The sequence below is a fragment of the Schistocerca serialis genome, unplaced genomic scaffold (genome assembly GCF_023864345.2).
Source record: "Schistocerca serialis cubense isolate TAMUIC-IGC-003099 unplaced genomic scaffold, iqSchSeri2.2 HiC_scaffold_1370, whole genome shotgun sequence".
NCBI classification, from domain to species: domain Eukaryota; kingdom Metazoa; phylum Arthropoda; class Insecta; order Orthoptera; family Acrididae; genus Schistocerca; species Schistocerca serialis.
This window is the reverse complement of record NW_026047592.1, coordinates 14,931,044-14,949,234: the sequence shown is the minus strand read 5'-3', so window position 1 is coordinate 14,949,234 and position 18,191 is coordinate 14,931,044.

Below are 18,191 nucleotides of genomic sequence, written 5' to 3'. Positions count from 1 at the left end.
TTATGGTCGTTATCCTGTGAGTTTAGATTATCGAATCCGACGCATAAATGATAGTTAATTGTAACGTTTAGCGCCTCCTAATGACAATGGAACACTCAAAATGCGTCGATATTCAATACATCGGCCTCCAGCCGACTTGTCTCCGAGGGTCTCTTGCTGCCTCGGGCACCATATGATCCTTATCCTGTGAGTCTAGATTTTCGAATCCGACGCAAAAATGATAGTTAATTGTAACGTTCAGGGCCTTCTAATGACGATGGATCACTCAAATTGCGTCGAGATTCAATACATCGGCCTCCAGCCGACTTGTCTCCAAGGGGATATCGCTGCCTCGGGCACCACATTGTCCTTCTCCTGTGAGTCTAGATTTTCGAATCCGACGCAAAAATGATAGTGAATCGTAACGTTCAGCGCCTCCTAATGACGATAGAAGACTCAAATTGCGTCGCGATCCAATACATCGGCCTCCAGCCGACTTGTCTCCAAGGGTCTATTGCAGCCTCGGGCACCTTATGGTCGTTCTCCTGTGAGTCTAGATTTTTGAATCCGACGCAAAAATGATAGTTAATTGTAACGTTCACGGCCTTGTAATGACGATGGAACACTCAAATTGCGTCGAGATTGAGTACATCGGCCTCCAGCCGACTTGTCTCCAAGGGGATATCGCTGCCTCGGGCACCACATGGTCCTTCTCCTGTGAGTCTAGATTTTCGAATCCTACGCAAAAATGATAGTTAATTGTAACGTTCAGGGCCTTGTAATGACGATGGAACACTCAAATTGCGTCGAGATTCAATACATCGTCCTCCAGCCGATTTGTCTCCAAGAGTCTATTGCTGCCTCGGGCACCTTATGGTCATTCTCCTGTGAGTCTAGATTTTCGAATCCGACGCAAAAGTAATAGTTAATTGTAACGTTCAGGGTCTTGTAATGACGATGGAACACTCAAATTGCGTCGAGATTCAATAGATCGGCCTCCCGCCGACTTGTCTCCACGGGTGATGCTGTCTCGAGCACCGTATGAACTTCTCCTGTGAATAGATTTTCGAATCCGACGCATAAATGATAGTTAATTGTAACGTTCAGGGCCTTGTAATGACGATGGAACACTCAAATTGCGTCGAGAATCAATACATCGTCCTCCAGCCGATTTGTCTCCAAGGGGATGTTGCTGCGTCGGGCACCCCATGGTCCTTCTCCTGTGAGTCTAGATTTTCGAATCCGACGCAAAAATGATAGTGAATTGTAACGCTCAGCGCCTCCTAATGACGATAGAAGACTCAAATTGCGTCGCGATCCAATATATCGTCCTCCAGCCGACTTGTCTCCAAGGGTCTATTGCTGCCTCGGGTACCTTATGGTCGTTCTCCTGTGAGTCTAGATTTTCGAATCCGACGCAAAAATGATAGTTAATTGTAACGTTCAGGGCCTTGTAATGACGATGGAACACTCAAATTGCGTCGAGATTCAATACATCGGCCTTCAGCCGACTTGTCTCCATGGGTCTATTGCTGCCTCGGGCACCTAATGGTCGTTCTCCTGTGAGTTTAGATTATCGAATCCGACGCAAAAATGATAGTTAATTGCAACGTTCAGGGCCTCCTAGTGCCGATGGAACACACAAATTGCGTCGAGATTCAATACATCGGCCACCAGCCGACTTGTCTCCAAGGGTCTATTGCTGCCTCGGGCACCTTATGGTCGTTCTCCTGTGAGTCTAGATTTTCGAATCCGACGCAAAAATGATAATTAATTGTAACGTTCAGGGCCATGTAATGACGATGGAACACTCAAATTGCGTCGAGATTCAATACATCGGCCTCCCGCCGACTTGTCTCCAAGGGTGATGCTGCCTCGGGCACCTTATGGTCGTTCTCCTGTGAGTTTAGATTATCGAATCCGACGCAAAAATGATAGTTAATTGTAACGTTTAGGGTCTTGTAATGACGATGGGACACTCAAATTGCGTCGAGATTCAATACATCGTCCTCCAGCCGACTTGCTCCAAGTGTCTAATGCTGCCTCGGGCACCTTGTGGTCGTTATCCTGTGTGTTTAGATTATCGAATCCGACGCAAAAATGATAGTTAATTGTAACGTTTAGGGCCTCCTAATGACAATGGAACACTCAAATTGCGTCGATATTCAATACATCGGACTCCAGCCGACTTGTCTCCGAGGGTCTCTTGCTGCCTCGGGCACCATATGATCCTTCTCCTATGAGTCTAGATTTTCGAATCCGACGCAAAAATTATAGTTAATTGTAACGTTCAGGGCCTTCTAAGACGATGGATCACTCAAATTGCGTCGAGATTCAATACATCGGCCTCCAGCCGACTTGTCTCCGAGGGGATATCGCTGCCTCGGGCACCACATTGTCCTTCTCCTGTGAGTCTAGATTTTCGAATCCGACGCAAAAATGATAGTGAATCGTAACGTTCAGCGCCTCCTAATGACGATAGAAGACTCAAATTGCGTCGCGATCCAATACATCGGCCTCCAGCCGACTTGTCTCCAAGGGTCTATTGCAGCCTCAGGCACCTTATGGTCGTTCTCCTGTGAGTCTAGATTTTTGAATCCGACGCAAAAATGATAGTTAATTGTAACGTTCACGGCCTTGTAATGACGATGGAACACACAAATTGCGTCGAGATTGAGTACATCGGCCTCCAGCCGACTTGTCTCCAAGGGGATATCGCTGCCTCGGGCACCACATGGTCCTTCTCCTGTGAGTCTAGATTTTCGAATCCTACGCAAAAATGATAGTTAATTGTAACGTTCAGGGCCTTGTAATGACGATGGAACACTCAAATTGCGTCGAGATTCAATACATCGTCCTCCAGCCGATTTGTCTCCAAGGGTCTATTGCTGCCTCGGGCACCTTATGGTCATTCTCCTGTGAGTCTAGATTTTCGAATCCGACGCAAAAGTAATAGTTAATTGTAACGTTCAGGGTCTTGTAAAGACGATGGAACACTCAAATTGCGTCGAGATTCAATACATCGGCCTCCCGCCGACTTGTCTCCAAGGGTGATGCTGTCTCGAGCACCGTATGAACTTCTCCTGTGAATAGATTTTCGAATCCGACGCATAAATGATAGTTAATTGTATCGTTCAGGGCCTTGTAATGACGATGGAACACTCAAATTGCGTCGAGATTCAATACATCGTCCTCCAGCCGATTTGTCTCCAAGGGGATGTTGCTGCCTCGGTCACCCCATGGTCCTTCTCCTGTGAGTCTAGATTTTCGAATCCGACGCAAAAATGATAGTGAATTGTAACGCTCAGCGCCTCCTAATGACGATAGAAGACTCAGATTGCGTCGCGATCCAATATATCGTCCTCCAGCCGACTTGTCTCCAAGGGTCTATTGCTGCCTCGGGTACCTTATGGTCGTTCTCCTGTGAGTCTAGATTTTCGAATCCGACGCAAAAATGATAGTTAATTGTAACGTTCAGGGCCTTGTAATGACGATGGAACACTCAAATTGCGTCGAGATTCAATACATCGGCCTTCAGCCGACTTGTCTCCATGGGTCTATTGCTGCCTCGGGCACCTAATGGTCGTTCTCCTGTGAGTTTAGATTATCGAATCCGACGCAAAAATGATAGTTAATTGCAACGTTCAGGGCCTCCTAGTGCCGATGGAACACACAAATTGCGTCGAGATTCAATACATCGGCCACCAGCCGACTTGTCTCCAAGGGTCTATTGCTGCCTCGGGCACCTTATGGTCGTTCTCCTGTGAGTCTAGATTTTCGAATCCGACGCAAAAATGATAGTTAATTGTAACGTTCAGGGCCATGTAATGACGATGGAACACTCAAATTGCGTCGAGATTCAATACATCGGCCTCCCGCCGACTTGTCTCCAAGGGTGATGCTGCCTCGGGCACCTTATGGTCGTTCTCCTGTGAGTTTAGATTATCGAATCCGACGCAAAAATGATAGTTAATTGTAACGTTTAGGGTCTTGTAATGACGATGGGACACTCAAATTGCGTCGAGATTCAATACATCGTCCTCCAGCCGACTTGTCTCCAAGGGTCTAATGCTGCCTCGGGCACCTTATGGTCGTTATCCTGTGAGTTTAGATTATCGAATCCGACGCATAAATGATAGTTAATTGTAACGTTTAGCGCCTCCTAATGACAATGGAACACTCAAAATGCGTCGATATTCAATACATCGGCCTCCAGCCGACTTGTCTCCGAGGGTCTCTTGCTGCCTCGGGCACCATATGATCCTTATCCTGTGAGTCTAGATTTTCGAATCCGACGCAAAAATGATAGTTAATTGTAACGTTCAGGGCCTTCTAATGACGATGGATCACTCAAATTGCGTCGAGATTCAATACATCGGCCTCCAGCCGACTTGTCTCCAAGGGGATATCGCTGCCTCGGGCACCACATTGTCCTTCTCCTGTGAGTCTAGATTTTCGAATCCGACGCAAAAATGATAGTGAATCGTAACGTTCAGCGCCTCCTAATGACGATAGAAGACTCAAATTGCGTCGCGATCCAATACATCGGCCTCCAGCCGACTTGTCTCCAAGGGTCTATTGCAGCCTCGGGCACCTTATGGTCGTTCTCCTGTGAGTCTAGATTTTTGAATCCGACGCAAAAATGATAGTTAATTGTAACGTTCACGGCCTTGTAATGACGATGGAACACTCAAATTGCGTCGAGATTGAGTACATCGGTCTCCAGCTGACTTGTCTCCAAGGGGATATCGCTGCCTCGGGCACCACATGGTCCTTCTCCTGTGAGTCTAGATTTTCGAATCCTACGCAAAAATGATAGTTAATTGTAACGTTCAGGGCCTTGTAATGACGATGGAACACTCAAATTGCGTCGAGATTCAATACATCGTCCTCCAGCCGATTTGTCTCCAAGAGTCTATTGCTGCCTCGGGCACCTTATGGTCATTCTCCTGTGAGTCCTTATTTTCGAATCCGACGCAAAAGAAATAGTTAATTGTAACGTTCAGGGTCTTGTAATGACGATGGAACACTCAAATTGCGTCGAGATTCAATAGATCGGCCTCCCGCCGACTTGTCTCCAAGGGTGATGCTGTCTCGAGCACCGTATGAACTTCTCCTGTGAATAGATTTTCGAATCCGACGCATAAATGATAGTTAATTGTAACGTTCAGGGCCTTGTAATGACGATGGAACACTCAAATTGCGTCGAGAATCAATACATCGTCCTCCAGCCGATTTGTCTCCAAGGGTGATGCTGCCTCGGGCACCTTATGGTCGTTCTCCTGTGAGTTTAGATTATCGAATCCGACGCAAAAATGATAGTTAATTGCAACGTTCAGGGCCTCCTAGTGCTGATGGAACACACAAATTCCGTCGAGATTCAATACATCGGCCACCAGCCGACTTGTCTCCAAGGGTCTATTGCTGCCTCGGGCACCTTATGGTCGTTCTCCTGTGAGTCTAGATTTTCGAATCCGACGCAAAAATGATAGTTAATTGTAACGTTCAGGGCCATGTAATGACGATGGAACACTCAAATTGCGTCGAGATTCAATACATCGGCCTCCCGCCGACTTGTCTCCAAGGGTGATGCTGCCTCGGGCACCTTATGGTCGTTCTCCTGTGAGTTTAGATTATCGAATCCGACGCAAAAATGATAGTTAATTGCAACGTTCAGGGCCTCCTAGTGCCGATGGAACACACAAATTGCGTCGAGATTCAATACATCGGCCACCAGCCGACTTGTCTCCAAGGGTCTATTGCTGCCTCGGGCACCTTATGGTCGTTCTCCTGTGAGTCTAGATTTTCGAATCCGACGCAAAAGTAATAGTTAATTGTAACGTTCAGGGTCTTGTAAAGACGATGGAACACTCAAATTGCGTCGAGATTCAATACATCGGCCTCCCGCCGACTTGTCTCCAAGGGTGATGCTGTCTCGAGCACCGTATGAACTTCTCCTGTGAATAGATTTTCGAATCCGACGCATAAATGATAGTTAATTGTATCGTTCAGGGCCTTGTAATGACGATGGAACACTCAAATTGCGTCGAGATTCAATACATCGTCCTCCAGCCGATTTGTCTCCAAGGGGATGTTGCTGCCTCGGTCACCCCATGGTCCTTCTCCTGTGAGTCTAGATTTTCGAATCCGACGCAAAAATGATAGTGAATTGTAACGCTCAGCGCCTCCTAATGACGATAGAAGACTCAAATTGCGTCGCGATCCAATATATCGTCCTCCAGCCGACTTGTCTCCAAGGGTCTATTGCTGCCTCGGGTACCTTATGGTCGTTCTCCTGTGAGTCTAGATTTTCGAATCCGACGCAAAAGTAATAGTTAATTGTAACGTTCAGGGTCTTGTAAAGACGATGGAACACTCAAATTGCGTCGAGATTCAATACATCGGCCTCCCGCCGACTTGTCTCCAAGGGTGATGCTGTCTCGAGCACCGTATGAACTTCTCCTGTGAATAGATTTTCGAATCCGACGCATAAATGATAGTTAATTGTATCGTTCAGGGCCTTGTAATGACGATGGAACACTCAAATTGCGTCGAGATTCAATACATCGTCCTCCAGCCGATTTGTCTCCAAGGGGATGTTGCTGCCTCGGTCACCCCATGGTCCTTCTCCTGTGAGTCTAGATTTTCGAATCCGACGCAAAAATGATAGTTAATTGTAACGTTCAGGGCCTTCTAATGACGATGGATCACTCAAATTGCGTCGAGATTCAATACATCGGCCTCCAGCCGACTTGTCTCCGAGGGTCTCTTGCTGCCTCGGGCACCATATGATCCTTATCCTGTGAGTCTAGATTTTCGAATCCGACGCAAAAATGATAGTTAATTGTAACGTTCAGGGCCTTCTAATGACGATGGATCACTCAAATTGCGTCGAGATTCAATACATCGGCCTCCAGCCGACTTGTCTCCAAGGGGATATCGCTGCCTCGGGCACCACATTGTCCTTCTCCTGTGAGTCTAGATTTTCGAATCCGACGCAAAAATGATAGTGAATCGTAACGTTCAGCGCCTCCTAATGACGATAGAAGACTCAAATTGCGTCGCGATCCAATACATCGGCCTCCAGCCGACTTGTCTCCAAGGGTCTATTGCAGCCTCGGGCACCTTATGGTCGTTCTCCTGTGAGTCTAGATTTTTGAATCCGACGCAAAAATGATAGTTAATTGTAACGTTCACGGCCTTGTAATGACGATGGAACACTCAAATTGCGTCGAGATTGAGTACATCGGTCTCCAGCCGACTTGTCTCCAAGGGGATATCGCTGCCTCGGGCACCACATGGTCCTTCTCCTGTGAGTCTAGATTTTCGAATCCTACGCAAAAATGATAGTTAATTGTAACGTTCAGGGCCTTGTAATGACGATGGAACACTCAAATTGCGTCGAGATTCAATACATCGTCCTCCAGCCGATTTGTCTCCAAGAGTCTATTGCTGCCTCGGGCACCTTATGGTCATTCTCCTGTGAGTCCTTATTTTCGAATCCGACGCAAAAGTAATAGTTAATTGTAACGTTCAGGGTCTTGTAATGACGATGGAACACTCAAATTGCGTCGAGATTCAATAGATCGGCCTCCCGCCGACTTGTCTCCAAGGGTGATGCTGTCTCGAGCACCGTATGAACTTCTCCTGTGAATAGATTTTCGAATCCGACGCATAAATGATAGTTAATTGTAACGTTCAGGGCCTTGTAATGACGATGGAACACTCAAATTGCGTCGAGAATCAATACATCGTCCTCCAGCCGATTTGTCTCCAAGGGTGATGCTGCCTCGGGCACCTTATGGTCGTTCTCCTGTGAGTTTAGATTATCGAATCCGACGCAAAAATGATAGTTAATTGCAACGTTCAGGGCCTCCTAGTGCCGATGGAACACACAAATTCCGTCGAGATTCAATACATCGGCCACCAGCCGACTTGTCTCCAAGGGTCTATTGCTGCCTCGGGCACCTTATGGTCGTTCTCCTGTGAGTCTAGATTTTCGAATCCGACGCAAAAATGATAGTTAATTGTAACGTTCAGGGCCATGTAATGACGATGGAACACTCAAATTGCGTCGAGATTCAATACATCGGCCTCCCGCCGACTTGTCTCCAAGGGTGATGCTGCCTCGGGCACCTTATGGTCGTTCTCCTGTGAGTTTAGATTATCGAATCCGACGCAAAAATGATAGTTAATTGCAACGTTCAGGGCCTCCTAGTGCCGATGGAACACACAAATTGCGTCGAGATTCAATACATCGGCCACCAGCCGACTTGTCTCCAAGGGTCTATTGCTGCCTCGGGCACCTTATGGTCGTTCTCCTGTGAGTCTAGATTTTCGAATCCGACGCAAAAGTAATAGTTAATTGTAACGTTCAGGGTCTTGTAAAGACGATGGAACACTCAAATTGCGTCGAGATTCAATACATCGGCCTCCCGCCGACTTGTCTCCAAGGGTGATGCTGTCTCGAGCACCGTATGAACTTCTCCTGTGAATAGATTTTCGAATCCGACGCATAAATGATAGTTAATTGTAACGTTCAGGGCCTTCTAATGACGATGGATCACTCAAATTGCGTCGAGATTCAATACATCGGCCTCCAGCCGACTTGTCTCCGAGGGTCTCTTGCTGCCTCGGGCACCATATGATCCTTATCCTGTGAGTCTAGATTTTCGAATCCGACGCAAAAATGATAGTTAATTGTAACGTTTAGGGCCTCCTAATGACAATGGAACACTCAAATTGCGTCGATATTCAATACATCGGACTCCAGCCGACTTGTCTCCGAGGGTCTCTTGCTGCCTCGGGCACCATATGATCCTTCTCCTATGAGTCTAGATTTTCGAATCCGACGCAAAAATTATAGTTAATTGTAACGTTCAGGGCCTTCTAAGACGATGGATCACTCAAATTGCGTCGAGATTCAATACATCGGCCTCCAGCCGACTTGTCTCCGAGGGGATATCGCTGCCTCGGGCACCACATTGTCCTTCTCCTGTGAGTCTAGATTTTCGAATCCGACGCAAAAATGATAGTGAATCGTAACGTTCAGCGCCTCCTAATGACGATAGAAGACTCAAATTGCGTCGCGATCCAATACATCGGCCTCCAGCCGACTTGTCTCCAAGGGTCTATTGCAGCCTCAGGCACCTTATGGTCGTTCTCCTGTGAGTCTAGATTTTTGAATCCGACGCAAAAATGATAGTTAATTGTAACGTTCACGGCCTTGTAATGACGATGGAACACACAAATTGCGTCGAGATTGAGTACATCGGCCTCCAGCCGACTTGTCTCCAAGGGGATATCGCTGCCTCGGGCACCACATGGTCCTTCTCCTGTGAGTCTAGATTTTCGAATCCTACGCAAAAATGATAGTTAATTGTAACGTTCAGGGCCTTGTAATGACGATGGAACACTCAAATTGCGTCGAGATTCAATACATCGTCCTCCAGCCGATTTGTCTCCAAGGGTCTATTGCTGCCTCGGGCACCTTATGGTCATTCTCCTGTGAGTCTAGATTTTCGAATCCGACGCAAAAGTAATAGTTAATTGTAACGTTCAGGGTCTTGTAAAGACGATGGAACACTCAAATTGCGTCGAGATTCAATACATCGGCCTCCCGCCGACTTGTCTCCAAGGGTGATGCTGTCTCGAGCACCGTATGAACTTCTCCTGTGAATAGATTTTCGAATCCGACGCATAAATGATAGTTAATTGTATCGTTCAGGGCCTTGTAATGACGATGGAACACTCAAATTGCGTCGAGATTCAATACATCGTCCTCCAGCCGATTTGTCTCCAAGGGGATGTTGCTGCCTCGGTCACCCCATGGTCCTTCTCCTGTGAGTCTAGATTTTCGAATCCGACGCAAAAATGATAGTGAATTGTAACGCTCAGCGCCTCCTAATGACGATAGAAGACTCAGATTGCGTCGCGATCCAATATATCGTCCTCCAGCCGACTTGTCTCCAAGGGTCTATTGCTGCCTCGGGTACCTTATGGTCGTTCTCCTGTGAGTCTACATTTTCGAATCCGACGCAAAAATGATAGTTAATTGTAACGTTCAGGGCCTTGTAATGACGATGGAACACTCAAATTGCGTCGAGATTCAATACATCGGCCTTCAGCCGACTTGTCTCCATGGGTCTATTGCTGCCTCGGGCACCTAATGGTCGTTCTCCTGTGAGTTTAGATTATCGAATCCGACGCAAAAATGATAGTTAATTGCAACGTTCAGGGCCTCCTAGTGCCGATGGAACACACAAATTGCGTCGAGATTCAATACATCGGCCACCAGCCGACTTGTCTCCAAGGGTCTATTGCTGCCTCGGGCACCTTATGGTCGTTCTCCTGTGAGTCTAGATTTTCGAATCCGACGCAAAAATGATAGTTAATTGTAACGTTCAGGGCCATGTAATGACGATGGAACACTCAAATTGCGTCGAGATTCAATACATCGGCCTCCCGCCGACTTGTCTCCAAGGGTGATGCTGCCTCGGGCACCTTATGGTCGTTCTCCTGTGAGTTTAGATTATCGAATCCGACGCAAAAATGATAGTTAATTGTAACGTTTAGGGTCTTGTAATGACGATGGGACACTCAAATTGCGTCGAGATTCAATACATCGTCCTCCAGCCGACTTGTCTCCAAGGGTCTAATGCTGCCTCGGGCACCTTATGGTCGTTATCCTGTGAGTTTAGATTATCGAATCCGACGCATAAATGATAGTTAATTGTAACGTTTAGCGCCTCCTAATGACAATGGAACACTCAAAATGCGTCGATATTCAATACATCGGCCTCCAGCCGACTTGTCTCCGAGGGTCTCTTGCTGCCTCGGGCACCATATGATCCTTATCCTGTGAGTCTAGATTTTCGAATCCGACGCAAAAATGATAGTTAATTGTAACGTTCAGGGCCTTCTAATGACGATGGATCACTCAAATTGCGTCGAGATTCAATACATCGGCCTCCAGCCGACTTGTCTCCAAGGGGATATCGCTGCCTCGGGCACCACATTGTCCTTCTCCTGTGAGTCTAGATTTTCGAATCCGACGCAAAAATGATAGTGAATCGTAACGTTCAGCGCCTCCTAATGACGATAGAAGACTCAAATTGCGTCGCGATCCAATACATCGGCCTCCAGCCGACTTGTCTCCAAGGGTCTATTGCAGCCTCGGGCACCTTATGGTCGTTCTCCTGTGAGTCTAGATTTTTGAATCCGACGCAAAAATGATAGTTAATTGTAACGTTCACGGCCTTGTAATGACGATGGAACACTCAAATTGCGTCGAGATTGAGTACATCGGTCTCCAGCTGACTTGTCTCCAAGGGGATATCGCTGCCTCGGGCACCACATGGTCCTTCTCCTGTGAGTCTAGATTTTCGAATCCTACGCAAAAATGATAGTTAATTGTAACGTTCAGGGCCTTGTAATGACGATGGAACACTCAAATTGCGTCGAGATTCAATACATCGTCCTCCAGCCGATTTGTCTCCAAGAGTCTATTGCTGCCTCGGGCACCTTATGGTCATTCTCCTGTGAGTCCTTATTTTCGAATCCGACGCAAAAGTAATAGTTAATTGTAACGTTCAGGGTCTTGTAAAGACGATGGAACACTCAAATTGCGTCGAGATTCAATAGATCGGCCTCCCGCCGACTTGTCTCCAAGGGTGATGCTGTCTCGAGCACCGTATGAACTTCTCCTGTGAATAGATTTTCGAATCCGACGCATAAATGATAGTTAATTGTAACGTTCAGGGCCTTGTAATGACGATGGAACACTCAAATTGCGTCGAGAATCAATACATCGTCCTCCAGCCGATTTGTCTCCAAGGGTGATGCTGCCTCGGGCACCTTATGGTCGTTCTCCTGTGAGTTTAGATTATCGAATCCGACGCAAAAATGATAGTTAATTGCAACGTTCAGGGCCTCCTAGTGCCGATGGAACACACAAATTCCGTCGAGATTCAATACATCGGCCACCAGCCGACTTGTCTCCAAGGGTCTATTGCTGCCTCGGGCACCTTATGGTTGTTCTCCTGTGAGTCTAGATTTTCGAATCCGACGCAAAAATGATAGTTAATTGTAACGTTCAGGGCCATGTAATGACGATGGAACACTCAAATTGCGTCGAGATTCAATACATCGGCCTCCCGCCGACTTGTCTCCAAGGGTGATGCTGCCTCGGGCACCTTATGGTCGTTCTCCTGTGAGTTTAGATTATCGAATCCGACGAAAAAATGATAGTTAATTGCAACGTTCAGGGCCTCCTAGTGCCGATGGAACACACAAATTGCGTCGAGATTCAATACATCGGCCACCAGCCGACTTGTCTCCAAGGGTCTATTGCTGCCTCGGGCACCTTATGGTCGTTCTCCTGTGAGTCTAGATTTTCGAATCCGACGCAAAAGTAATAGTTAATTGTAACGTTCAGGGTCTTGTAAAGACGATGGAACACTCAAATTGCGTCGAGATTCAATACATCGGCCTCCCGCCGACTTGTCTCCAAGGGTGATGCTGTCTCGAGCACCGTATGAACTTCTCCTGTGAATAGATTTTCGAATCCGACGCATAAATGATAGTTAATTGTATCGTTCAGGGCCTTGTAATGACGATGGAACACTCAAATTGCGTCGAGATTCAATACATCGTCCTCCAGCCGATTTGTCTCCAAGGGGATGTTGCTGCCTCGGTCACCCCATGGTCCTTCTCCTGTGAGTCTAGATTTTCGAATCCGACGCAAAAATGATAGTGAATTGTAACGCTCAGCGCCTCCTAATGACGATAGAAGACTCAAATTGCGTCGCGATCCAATATATCGTCCTCCAGCCGACTTGTCTCCAAGGGTCTATTGCTGCCTCGGGTACCTTATGGTCGTTCTCCTGTGAGTCTAGATTTTCGAATCCGACGCAAAAGTAATAGTTAATTGTAACGTTCAGGGTCTTGTAAAGACGATGGAACACTCAAATTGCGTCGAGATTCAATACATCGGCCTCCCGCCGACTTGTCTCCAAGGGTGATGCTGTCTCGAGCACCGTATGAACTTCTCCTGTGAATAGATTTTCGAATCCGACGCATAAATGATAGTTAATTGTATCGTTCAGGGCCTTGTAATGACGATGGAACACTCAAATTGCGTCGAGATTCAATACATCGTCCTCCAGCCGATTTGTCTCCAAGGGGATGTTGCTGCCTCGGTCACCCCATGGTCCTTCTCCTGTGAGTCTAGATTTTCGAATCCGACGCAAAAATGATAGTTAATTGTAACGTTCAGGGCCTTCTAATGACGATGGATCACTCAAATTGCGTCGAGATTCAATACATCGGCCTCCAGCCGACTTGTCTCCGAGGGTCTCTTGCTGCCTCGGGCACCATATGATCCTTATCCTGTGAGTCTAGATTTTCGAATCCGACGCAAAAATGATAGTTAATTGTAACGTTCAGGGCCTTCTAATGACGATGGATCACTCAAATTGCGTCGAGATTCAATACATCGGCCTCCAGCCGACTTGTCTCCAAGGGGATATCGCTGCCTCGGGCACCACATTGTCCTTCTCCTGTGAGTCTAGATTTTCGAATCCGACGCAAAAATGATAGTGAATCGTAACGTTCAGCGCCTCCTAATGACGATAGAAGACTCAAATTGCGTCGCGATCCAATACATCGGCCTCCAGCCGACTTGTCTCCAAGGGTCTATTGCAGCCTCGGGCACCTTATGGTCGTTCTCCTGTGAGTCTAGATTTTTGAATCCGACGCAAAAATGATAGTTAATTGTAACGTTCACGGCCTTGTAATGACGATGGAATACTCAAATTGCGTCGAGATTGAGTACATCGGTCTCCAGCCGACTTGTCTCCAAGGGGATATCGCTGCCTCGGGCACCACATGGTCCTTCTCCTGTGAGTCTAGATTTTCGAATCCTACGCAAAAATGATAGTTAATTGTAACGTTCAGGGCCTTGTAATGACGATGGAACACTCAAATTGCGTCGAGATTCAATACATCGTCCTCCAGCCGATTTGTCTCCAAGAGTCTATTGCTGCCTCGGGCACCTTAAGGTCATTCTCCTGTGAGTCCTTATTTTCGAATCCGACGCAAAAGTAATAGTTAATTGTAACGTTCAGGGTCTTGTAATGACGATGGAACACTCAAATTGCGTCGAGATTCAATAGATCGGCCTCCCGCCGACTTGTCTCCAAGGGTGATGCTGTCTCGAGCACCGTATGAACTTCTCCTGTGAATAGATTTTCGAATCCGACGCATAAATGATAGTTAATTGTAACGTTCAGGGCCTTGTAATGACGATGGAACACTCAAATTGCGTCGAGAATCAATACATCGTCCTCCAGCCGATTTGTCTCCAAGGGTGATGCTGCCTCGGGCACCTTATGGTCGTTCTCCTGTGAGTTTAGATTATCGAATCCGACGCAAAAATGATAGTTAATTGCAACGTTCAGGGCCTCCTAGTGCCGATGGAACACACAAATTCCGTCGAGATTCAATACATCGGCCACCAGCCGACTTGTCTCCAAGGGTCTATTGCTGCCTCGGGCACCTTATGGTCGTTCTCCTGTGAGTCTAGATTTTCGAATCCGACGCAAAAATGATAGTTAATTGTAACGTTCAGGGCCATGTAATGACGATGGAACACTCAAATTGCGTCGAGATTCAATACATCGGCCTCCCGCCGACTTGTCTCCAAGGGTGATGCTGCCTCGGGCACCTTATGGTCGTTCTCCTGTGAGTTTAGATTATCGAATCCGACGCAAAAATGATAGTTAATTGCAACGTTCAGGGCCTCCTAGTGCCGATGGAACACACAAATTGCGTCGAGATTCAATACATCGGCCACCAGCCGACTTGTCTCAAAGGGTCTATTGCTGCCTCGGGCACCTTATGGTCGTTCTCCTGTGAGTCTAGATTTTCGAATCCGACGCAAAAGTAATAGTTAATTGTAACGTTCAGGGTCTTGTAAAGACGATGGAACACTCAAATTGCGTCGAGATTCAATACATCGGCCTCCCGCCGACTTGTCTCCAAGGGTGATGCTGTCTCGAGCACCGTATGAACTTCTCCTGTGAATAGATTTTCGAATCCGACGCATAAATGATAGTTAATTGTATCGTTCAGGGCCTTGTAATGACGATGGAACACTCAAATTGCGTCGAGATTCAATACATCGTCCTCCAGCCGATTTGTCTCCAAGGGGATGTTGCTGCCTCGGTCACCCCATGGTCCTTCTCCTGTGAGTCTAGATTTTCGAATCCGACGCAAAAATGATAGTGAATTGTAACGCTCAGCGCCTCCTAATGACGATAGAAGACTCAAATTGCGTCGCGATCCAATATATCGTCCTCCAGCCGACTTGTCTCCAAGGGTCTATTGCTGCCTCGGGTACCTTATGGTCGTTCTCCTGTGAGTCTAGATTTTCGAATCCGACGCAAAAGTAATAGTTAATTGTAACGTTCAGGGTCTTGTAAAGACGATGGAACACTCAAATTGCGTCGAGATTCAATACATCGGCCTCCCGCCGACTTGTCTCCAAGGGTGATGCTGTCTCGAGCACCGTATGAACTTCTCCTGTGAATAGATTTTCGAATCCGACGCATAAATGATAGTTAATTGTATCGTTCAGGGCCTTGTAATGACGATGGAACACTCAAATTGCGTCGAGATTCAATACATCGTCCTCCAGCCGATTTGTCTCCAAGGGGATGTTGCTGCCTCGGTCACCCCATGGTCCTTCTCCTGTGAGTCTAGATTTTCGAATCCGACGCAAAAATGATAGTGAATTGTAACGCTCAGCGCCTCCTAATGACGATAGAAGACTCAAATTGCGTCGCGATCCAATATATCGTCCTCCAGCCGACTTGTCTCCAAGGGTCTATTGCTGCCTCGGGTACCTTATGGTCGTTCTCCTGTGAGTCTAGATTTTCGAATCCGACGCAAAAGTAATAGTTAATTGTAACGTTCAGGGTCTTGTAAAGACGATGGAACACTCAAATTGCGTCGAGATTCAATACATCGGCCTCCCGCCGACTTGTCTCCAAGGGTGATGCTGTCTCGAGCACCGTATGAACTTCTCCTGTGAATAGATTTTCGAATCCGACGCATAAATGATAGTTAATTGTATCGTTCAGGGCCTTGTAATGACGATGGAACACTCAAATTGCGTCGAGATTCAATACATCGTCCTCCAGCCGATTTGTCTCCAAGGGGATGTTGCTGCCTCGGTCACCCCATGGTCCTTCTCCTGTGAGTCTAGATTTTCGAATCCGACGCAAAAATGATAGTGAATTGTAACGCTCAGCGCCTCCTAATGACGATAGAAGACTCAAATTGCGTCGCGATCCAATATATCGTCCTCCAGCCGACTTGTCTCCAAGGGTCTATTGCTGCCTCGGGTACCTTATGGTCGTTCTCCTGTGAGTCTAGATTTTCGAATCCGACGCAAAAATGATAGTTAATTGTAACGTTCAGGGCCTTGTAATGACGATGGAACACTCAAATTGCGTCGAGATTCAATACATCGGCCTTCAGCCGACTTGTCTCCATGGGTCTATTGCTGCCTCGGGCACCTAATGGTCGTTCTCCTGTGAGTTTAGATTATCGAATCCGACGCAAAAATGATAGTTAATTGCAACGTTCAGGGCCTCCTAGTGCCGATGGAACACACAAATTGCGTCGAGATTCAATACATCGGCCACCAGCCGACTTGTCTCCAAGGGTCTATTGCTGCCTCGGGCACCTTATGGTCGTTCTCCTGTGAGTCTAGATTTTCGAATCCGACGCAAAAATGATAGTTAATTGTAACGTTCAGGGCCATGTAATGACGATGGAACACTCAAATTGCGTCGAGATTCAATACATCGGCCTCCCGCCGACTTGTCTCCAAGGGTGATGCTGCCTCGGGCACCTTATGGTCGTTCTCCTGTGAGTTTAGATTATCGAATCCGACGCAAAAATGATAGTTAATTGTAACGTTTAGGGTCTTGTAATGACGATGGGACACTCAAATTGCGTCGAGATTCAATACATCGTCCTCCAGCCGACTTGTCTCCAAGGGTCTAATGCTGCCTCGGGCACCTTATGGTCGTTATCCTGTGAGTTTAGATTATCGAATCCGACGCATAAATGATAGTTAATTGTAACGTTTAGCGCCTCCTAAAGACAATGGAACACTCAAAATGCGTCGATATTCAATACATCGGCCTCCAGCCGACTTGTCTCCGAGGGTCTCTTGCTGCCTCGGGCACCATATGATCCTTATCCTGTGAGTCTAGATTTTCGAATCCGACGCAAAAATGATAGTTAATTGTAACGTTCAGGGCCTTCTAATGACGATGGATCACTCAAATTGCGTCGAGATTCAATACATCGGCCTCCAGCCGACTTGTCTCCAAGGGGATATCGCTGCCTCGGGCACCACATTGTCCTTCTCCTGTGAGTCTAGATTTTCGAATCCGACGCAAAAATGATAGTGAATCGTAACGTTCAGCGCCTCCTAATGACGATAGAAGACTCAAATTGCGTCGCGATCCAATACATCGGCCTCCAGCCGACTTGTCTCCAAGGGTCTATTGCAGCCTCGGGCACCTTATGGTCGTTCTCCTGTGAGTCTAGATTTTTGAATCCGACGCAAAAATGATAGTTAATTGTAACGTTCACGGCCTTGTAATGACGATGGAACACTCAAATTGCGTCGAGATTGAGTACATCGGTCTCCAGCCGACTTGTCTCCAAGGGGATATCGCTGCCTCGGGCACCACATGGTCCTTCTCCTGTGAGTCTAGATTTTCGAATCCTACGCAAAAATGATAGTTAATTGTAACGTTCAGGGCCTTGTAATGACGATGGAACACTCAAATTGCGTCGAGATTCAATACATCGTCCTCCAGCCGATTTGTCTCCAAGAGTCTATTGCTGCCTCGGGCACCTTATGGTCATTCTCCTGTGAGTCTAGATTTTCGAATCCGACGCAAAAGTAATAGTTAATTGTAACGTTCAGGGTCTTGTAATGACGATGGAACACTCAAATTGCGTCGAGATTCAATAGATCGGCCTCCCGCCGACTTGTCTCCAAGGGTGATGCTGTCTCGAGCACCGTATGAACTTCTCCTGTGAATAGATTTTCGAATCCGACGCATAAATGATAGTTAATTGTAACGTTCAGGGCCTTGTAATGACGATGGAACACTCAAATTGCGTCG